We start from the raw sequence: 9,561 nt of genomic DNA on the forward strand, positions 1-9,561 counted from the left end.
AGAAATGAGAATGAAGATGATGAGTGTTACAATGCTTTAAAGAAAGAAGACAAGGGTGCATATGTAATTTCACACATCAATGGAAAAAAATGATTTTGAGTAATAATGTTACAGTAGCTTTAAGTACGATATTACAATGTTACGCTATGAAATTTTTTTAAGATTTGCTACCATTGACGTTTCTTAAAACTACGTTACTAGCATATTGAATATCCCTTCTTGTTTTAAATCAACTGGTCCAGGGTTTGGAACTCCAATTTCATGACGTTTAATTGATTCGTGAACATCATCCAAAAGTAACAGAAGTTTTCTGTCTATCAGGGCCTGATGTATAAGAGTGCAAATTTCATCTTCTGTGTGGGATCCAATTTGTACATTTCAATGATAACTGTTGTGCAATCTCATCTCTCACATGTTTTGATATGAAAATTTAGGGACAATCACAAAAGCAACCTGGTCAAAGAACTCCTTGGCTGCAGCATGTTGGGACAAGTTTCTCAGGACAGTGGTCTTGCCACTACCCCCTCTTCCATATAGACCAATTCTTCTGTGACGAGGATCCTTGAAAGCTTCCACAATTTTCTCAACGGTACAATGGACATGTCTCGCTAGAACCTCGTTCATTTCACAACTCCCTGCCTGACATGAAATTCTGTGGACTTTTTCATTCTGGTCAAAAATGCCAAAAGCTGCAGATGTAGTTCGCACATCAGGATCCACTACAATCTGATCAAACAAAATCTCCGATTGAGGAGGTTCACTCATTTGTAGTTCCATGTGACGCCTGTGTTAATTTGAAATCTGTGTCAAATATTTTAAAAGTTACAGATGTTGTTTGCTCATCAGGATCCACTGCAGTATGATCAAACAAACACCCTGATTGCGAAGGTTCACTCATTTGCAGTTCAGCTTCTACATCATATGACATCTGTGTTGATTTTACTGCCTCAACCATTTCTTCACGGACATGAATATCAGTACAGAGAGATGAAGGGATGTCAACACTAGTACTTAGAGATGAACGGCTAACAAAATCATGTTTTACTACATTTTTACCAGGAAGTCTTGATCCTGATATAGAAGGTTTATAGATGTTTTCCCCAATCGGGTGGTATAGTTCTGTTTCTAGAACATGTGAAATCTCCATTAATTCTGATGCACTCGAACGTGTATCCAAATCACTCTCAATTTCGGTTTCGAAACCAAGGGTAGCCTTATTTGGTAATTCATTACTTTCTTCCAATAGTTCCTTGTTCCTACTTGATACAGGGATTTTAGGAATTGCATCACTGCTAGTCACACTTATTTCCGCTTTTGCCTGTTTTTTTTTTTATCAGTGGAAATAGCCATAAAAATAAAGTTAATAGCAATTTCATTAATAAGTCCAAACATTTAACATATATAGCATAAAAAAGAACCTCAATGCTATATGGTATTTTGCAATTGCGCACATGCAAGCCAGCATAAAGCATCATCTACTCTTCAAGAACAGCACTCCCTACATTCTTATGAATGCTCCTTGTAGATTCTTATGCTAAACTACAATTTAACTTTTTCCGTAAATGTTACGCAAAATTTATAGTAAAAACTACTGATCAAAGGTACGTTAAGCTCAACCTATTCTGATTTGCAAATGTCCAAGAACAGCAATGTTGACACTTGTTTTCTTCAACACTAGTTAGTAGATGATGTGGCATGTGTAAGATTTGGGTAGTGTTAGAATAAAAGGATAATATTCTGTTTTGAATATTATCCTTATTTAGCTTAGTTAATTTTACCAAGTAAATATTGATGTATATCTCCATTCCATGATTATAGCCTAAGAAATCTCATGAATATGGAAAGATTAGGAGGAACGTCCGCCTAAATGCTAGGCCTCACATACTGTACAAATACTTGCCATTGTTCAATGGTCAAAGCAAGGAATTAAAACTCTTTCATGGTATCAGATTAAGGTTTCGACCTTGGCTCCATTCTCTAACATTCTTCTTCCTTCTCTTCTGCTGCAAATTATGACTCCCTCTCCCAAATTTCACCCGGCCTTGACAGTCACCAATGTCAAGTCTCTTATTCCTATTGAATTAGACACTGAAACTGGAATGTATCATTCCTGGGCTGCTCTATTCAAAGTCTTGTTAGAGTCCATGACGTCTATGAGCACATCATACCACCTACTACAACAGAGGAAATTGCCGCCTATGAGAAAATCAAATCAGAAGACCTATCTCTTTGGAAACGCCTCGATGCGGTGGTACTACAATGGATTTATGGGACTATATCCAACAATCTTCTTCTCGCAATTCTACTCAAGGATGACTCTGCTCAAGGGGCTTGGTCTCGTCTCGAGTCCATGTTCAAAGACAATAAAGCTTCACGTGCAACCCATCTTGAAGAAGAATTATCTGATCTCAATTTTGAGAATTTCTCCTCCATTGATGCTTACTGCAATCATATAAAATCATTGGTGGATCGTCTCGCAGATGTTGATGCTCCGATCCCAAACAGTCGTCTTGTTCTCAAACTCACCGGTGGTCTTCCCGAGGCATATTCTGGCACCGTGGATTTTATTCAAAATCAAGAACCATTGCCTACGTTTGAGAGTTGTCGTTCACGTTTGAAACTTGCGGAGCGAACCATTAAAAATCATTTGGCAAAGGAAGGTAAGGCCGGTAACATTCCACAGGCTGCTCTAGTCACCACCTCCGCCGGCCACCAAGGAAGTGACGGAAACAGGTACAGTAACGGAGGAGGGCCTGCCTCACGTCATAACTCCAGGAATTATAGAGGCAAGAAACAAAGCCCAAAAAATAATGGAAAATGGAAGAATGGGCCGGCCCAACATCAATCTGCTCCTAACTGGCAGCAGCATCCATGGGCTTCATGGGCCCAGTGGTTGTCACAATGGCCTGTTCCCCCTCCATGCCCATATCCTGCTTCTCCCTGGGCCTCTAAAACTGCTACAGCTAATATGGGCCCTAAGCATTCTGGATCCGGGATCCTAGGCCCACGCCCTCAAGCCTATTCTGCAATGGGTCCAGCAAATTCCTACTCTCCAACTGATATTGAAGCAGCCTTGCAAGCACTCTCTTTCTCTCAATCGGATGGAAATTACATGGATACCGGTGCAACATCTCATATGACTGCGGATCAAGGTATACTTTCTCCTTATTTTAATTCAAGCATTAAAAACAATAACATTGTTCTTGGTAGCGGTCATTCAATTCCAATTGTAGGTCATGGAAGTACTACTCTACCCTCCCCATTTCCACCATTTACCTTAAATAATGTTTTGCATGCTCCAAAATTAATAAAAAACCTTATTTCCGTTCGTTAATTCACCACTGACAAAATGGTTTCCATTACATTTGATCCTTACGGGTTTTCTGTCAATGATTTACAGACGGGAATCACACTCCTGAGATGTAACAGTACCGGTGCCCTATATCCTCTGTTTTCTAGTAGTCAAGCCAACTCTCCAGTCAATCATACTACTTTCACTGCTCTCTCTCCTGAGCTATGGCACAATCGCTTAGGACATCTTGGAATTGCTGTTTTTAAATCTCTTAGTAGTAACAATTTAATTGACTGTAATAAGGCTTGTAAATCTTATTGTTCCTCTTGTTCTATTGAAAAACTTTCTAAATTGCCTTTTTATGATTCTGTGTCGCACACTATTTTTCCCTTTGATATTATTCATAGCGATCTTTGGACTTCTCCCACTACTAGTTCTTCTGGTCATTGTTATTATGTCTTATTTCTTGATGATTATAACAAATTTCTGTGAACATTTCCTATCTCTAAAAAATCACAAGTAAAACATTTATTCAAATCTTTTTTCTCTCTTGTCCATACTCAATTTGAACGAAAAATAAAGACCTTTCAGTGTGACAATGGCACCGAATACATTAATGGTACTTTTAAAGAATTTTTTGATCGTCATGGCATGTTATTCCGTCTTTCTTGTCCTCACTCCTCTCCCCAAAATGGCAAAGCAGAACGCCACATCAAATCCATAAACAATATCATTCGGACCTTACTTGCACATGCTTCCTTACCACTTTCTTTTTGGCATCATGCCTTAGAAATGGCCACTTACCTTCTAAACATTCTTCCGACCAAAATCTTAGGATTTAAGTCTCCAACTCAAATCTTGTATCAATGTGATCCAATATACTCGGAATTACGTGTTTTTGGTTGTTTATGTTTTCCTCTTTTTCCATCTACCACTATTAACAAATTGCAAGAAAGGTCCACTCCTTGTGTCTATCTTGGTCCCGCTAAGAATCATCGTGGTTCAAAGTGTTACAATATGTCAAATGGTAAAATCATCATATGTCGTCATGTGAAATTTATTGAAATCGAATTTCCTTTTGCTAAACATCACAAGCCACATAAAAATGATTATAATTTTCTAGACTCTAATCCTATTCTACGCCATTTACACCACCCAGACACACCACAAATCTCTCCTACACAAAATGTTGAAACTGGCCCAATCTCGCAAGATCCAGCTTCTCACAATACTGCTGGATCACCTAATTCTGGCCCAACAACTTCCTCCCCTCACGCCTCTCCTCAGTGGCCCAGTCCACAATCTTCTCCTTTGCTTCACAGTGGGCCAGCTACTTTTTCAAACCCACAAAATGCCTCTTCATCCACGTACAACACTCAATCTATCTCATCCAATCCTAATTCCCACATTATGACTACTAGAGCAAAGAATGGCATCTACAAACCAAACACAAAATATTTTCACAATTTAGCCGCCATGCATACACCTAACATCTCTCCCATACCCAAGGACCCCGTTAGTGCTATTCGTGACCCAAATTGGAAAAATGCGATGTTAGATGAATTTAATGCTCTAATTAAAAATAAAACATGGGAATTAGTACCTAGACCTAAAGATGTGAATTTTATTCGATCTATGTGGATTTTTCAGCACAAAAAGAATTCTGATGGTTCTTTTGAGAGGCATAAAGCCCGTCTTGTAGGTGATGGGAAAATCCAACAACAGGGTGTTGACTGTGATGAGACATTCAGTCCGGTTGTTAAACCGGCCACTATTCGCACTGTTCTTAGCATTGCTCTTTCCAAGTCCTGGCCCATACATCAGTTGGATGTCAAAAATGCTTTCTTACATGGTCATCTAAATTAAACAGTCTACATGCATCAACCTATGGGGTTTCGTGATAAAAGTCGCCCAGATCATGTGTGCTTACTGAAGAAATCTCTTTATGGTCTAAAACAGGCTCCTCGGGCCTGGTATCAGCGTTTTGCAGATTTTGTGACCACTATTGGCTTTTCTAACAGCAAATCTGATCACTCTTTGTTTATTTATCAAAAGCAAAACGATATGGCTTATATCCTATTATATGTTGATGACATCATTCTTACATCATCTTCCGATCATCTACGACAACATTTTATGACTCTTTTAGGTACAGAATTTGCTATGAAGGATCTTGGTCCTTTAAGTTACTTCTTGGGAATAGCTGTGACTCGTACTAATAATAGTATGTTCTTGTCTCAAAAGCAGTATGCTTCGGATATTATTTCTAGAGCTGGCATGTCTAATTGTAGTCCTTGCAAAACACCTGTTGACACAAAACCCAAACTTAGTGCCTCTAAAGACTCTCCTTTTGTGGATCCTACTAAGTATCGTAGTCTTGCAGGCGCTCTACAATATCTTACTTTCACCAGACCTGACATTTCATATGCAGTTCAGCAGGTTTGCCTTCACATGCATAATCCTAGGGTTGAACATATGAATGCTCTGAAGCGTATTTTGCGTTACTTACAAGGCACTTTATCTTTTGGTCTACACTTGTATCCATCCTCACTTGATACCCTCATCTCTTATACTGATGCTGATTGGGGTGGGTGCCCAGATACTAGAAGATCAACATCCGGTTATTGTGTATTTCTTGGAGATAATTTGGTTTCTTGGTCGTCAAAAAGACAACCCACATTGTCCCGTTTTAGTGCCGAAGCTGAATATCGCGGAGTTGCTAATGTGGTATCTGATTCTTGCTGGATAAGAAACTTGTTACTTGAATTACATTGTCCTATCCGGACAGCTACCTTGGTCTATTGTGATAATGTGAGTGCTATTTATTTATCTGGAAATCCGGTACAACATCAACGCACCAAACACATTGAAATGGATATTCATTTTGTTCGTGAAAAAGTAGCCAAAGGTGAAGTACGAAATTACAGATATCTTTACGAAAGGTCTTCCCCGAGTACTCTTTGATGATTTCCGATCCATTCTGAGCATTCGACAACCTCCTGCTACAACTGCGGGGGTGTGTTAGAATAAAAGGATAATATTCTGTTTTGAATATTATCCTTATTTAGCTTAGTTAATTTTACCAAGTAAATATTGATGTATATTTCCATTCCATGATTATAGCCTAAGAAATCTCATGAATATGGAAAGATTAGTAGGAACGTCCGCCTAAATGCTAGGCCTCACATACTGTACAAATACTTGGCATTGTTCAATGGTCAAAGCAAGGAATTAAAACTCTTTCAGGTAGTCAGTTATGGTGATTGTTTTCTATTGGTGTCAAATTTTAGGAGGAAAAGGAATGCTATAAGTAAATAGATTGTGAGAGTCGAATTATACTGGTTCTTTCTTTACTGCCAATGCTAATACATTAGTCATCAATTTGGAATATGACAAAGACCATTACTTGACTCATAAATCATCTCCTCGATGTTGACACATAACATTGAAACAAAAGATCTTGGACAAGACTTGGTAAAGTCTCTCTATGTTTTTTACTTCATTGCTGAAAAGTTGACAAAAGTTCTCAGAAAGTTAGATTTATTGCATAGAAACACAAATGTGATAACAACCTAGTTTAATTAGACTTTTCAAGAATAAAAAAAATTATTATATGTTTCGCCCCTGAAATAATTTATCTTATAGCTTAAACCATCCTCTACATGCTTCACACGGTCCCCTTTTTGAACTCTCAATATGTACACGTTCATTTTGCACCTCTATCTTGCTTTCCTTTCCTTAATATCTGTGCCCCCTCCCCCTCCCACAATCCCTTCCCCCCTCCAAAAAAAAGCAACCCACCAAATAAATGACTAGTTGTAGTACGAGATGAAATATAATTGACTTCACTTAATGCAACCTGGCTCCAATATTGAAGCCTATGTTACTTGGACTTGGGTACTGATGTCGGATACTGGAACGTGTCTAAGTGTCGCATACATTTAAATATTCGGTTTTACACCTAAAATAAAGTGTCTAAGTGCCATACCAATGTCCGAGCATCAAGGATCCGACACGGGTACGTGAAGCAAAATGAAGAGTCCAAGTATCATATATTGAAGCAATAAAGATTTTTGGAGAAACTTTTTAATAGCACCCATATTATAGGTGGATATGCAGCACTTATGGTCAGGGTAAGTTTACATATATTGTTGAAATACACGAAGATGGTCGAATGCAACAAGAGGGGGGTGAATTGTTGTGTATCAAGCTTTACTTCGTTTTTCTTCTAATTTGCGGAATTTTAACAAACAAAATAAAGCTTAAACTTAAAAAGCAAAAGATAAAAAGGAGACAAAGATTTTACGTGGAAACCTTCTTAGCCTAATAAGAAGGAAAACCACGACCCTCCGGGATTTCAAAATTCTCACTATGTTTTAGGCAACCAAATACAATTACATAAAACAGTTTGCTTCACTTGAAGCTTCTCTACTCTAGGCCTAATTCTCTTTCTCTACTTTCTCCTTCTCTTTCTCTTCTTACGCTTCTCTTCTCTATTCCCTTAGACTTCTCATGAGTCTAATTACAACAAATCACTCAACAACCCTTACAAAGCCAAATCTCAAGAGGATAAAAATTAAAATAATTACTTAAGAAAAATATAATAAATTAATTGGCATTTAAAAACAGAAAATATTTTTCTTAAATGATCTCCCTTTAATGGACACTCTTGGATAGATCACCGGTTTGAGCAAAGTTCCTCCTATTTATAGTGGGAACAGCCAGCAGTTACCTCAAACACACCTCCCACTATCATCCACGTTCTCAAAACATATGGTAGTGGAATTGCCAAAAAAATAAATAAATGGCTGTCATTTGCTCAGAGAGAAAATCAGTTTCCTTAAGCTAAAAATAGCATAGGAGTTAAAAACACAAGATCCTAAAAAATAGAAGATCTTAATCTTAAGAAGAAAAAGTCTTAGGCTATTTTTAGATAACTTAAAAATGGTTTAGCCAATTAACTTACTAATTAATTTAAGCAACTAATTTAAGATTTAACCGTTTACATCAACTAAAATCAGAATAATAAAATAATTGCAATTTTCCAGTCGATGTTTTTCTCCAGAGCTGCTACGTAGAAACAGTGTACTGTCTCCAGCTTCAACTTCTGTTAGATTGTTCATTTTAGGAACAGTAGACCGTCTGTCAACCTTTAACTTCCTAAGCACTTATCTAACTTCTTGAATATTTTAAGACACGTACAACTTCCACGAACCAAGTCATAGACTTCATCAACGATTTCAACAAAATTGGATATTCACCTACAAAACAATCTCTAAAATATGTTTGTTTATTTAAAAGTGAAGTCATCATCAAAACCTTAAGAGCCAACAAATTCCCTCTTTTTGATGATGACAAACTTTATAAACAAACTTAAGTATACTAGAGTAAAACAAATTTCTTAGAGCATACTAGAGATTAAAGCAACTCTAAATAACTTAGTAAATCAACTTGTTACAACATAATTTACCAAGCATACATAAACCAACTTACTCTATAAAAACATAATATCAAATATGTTTTAAGAATTTCAAAAATAATTAAACTAAAACAAAAATTGACTAAAACATAAATTATTAAGTATTTTCAAAAGAAACAAAGAAACAACTTTAAAACAATTAATCAAAATATCCATAAGAACTTAATATCAACACAGATGATCTGATTTTAAGCTAACATGAACACAACACATTAACTTCCATAAAAACGCAATATAAATCAATCAAGATATGTACTGTGTAATCACAGCTCTTCTTAAGTTTGTGCATAATCTTCCCCCTTTTGTCATCAATCAAAAAGAATATGGAGTTATCAAACCTCAGCACAAACCATATAGATTTGTCAGTGATGAAAGCAAGAAACAATAATAAAAGTAAGCACCATAAAAAGAAATCAAATCTGCATAGTGTTAGTTATCACAGACCAGAAATAAAAACAAAAGAAAGAAATGTAGCAGTTGTTCAAATACAAACTTGTACCCCAGATGGTACAAAGGAAAATGAAATTGTTTGATTAGTGTTACAGCCAACAAATCATTAAAAACATGGGAAGAGGAATCAGGGAGCAGTCTCTTCTTCATCGATGAACTCAGTCTGTACTTCCACTGTGTCCAGCTTGGCACCAAGACGGCTCTCCATCTGGTTAAGCTGATCAACAATTGAAGCAAGTGAGACTCGAACTTCGTCTTGAAAAGCAGTGAAATGAGACTGTAGGTCAAGGAGCTTGGAGATAATGAGGTTTGAAGAAGCTGCAGGAACAGAATCAGGGTT

This window comes from Amaranthus tricolor, chromosome 9 (assembly GCF_026212465.1).
Source record: "Amaranthus tricolor cultivar Red isolate AtriRed21 chromosome 9, ASM2621246v1, whole genome shotgun sequence".
Taxonomy (NCBI): Eukaryota; Viridiplantae; Streptophyta; class Magnoliopsida; order Caryophyllales; family Amaranthaceae; genus Amaranthus; species Amaranthus tricolor.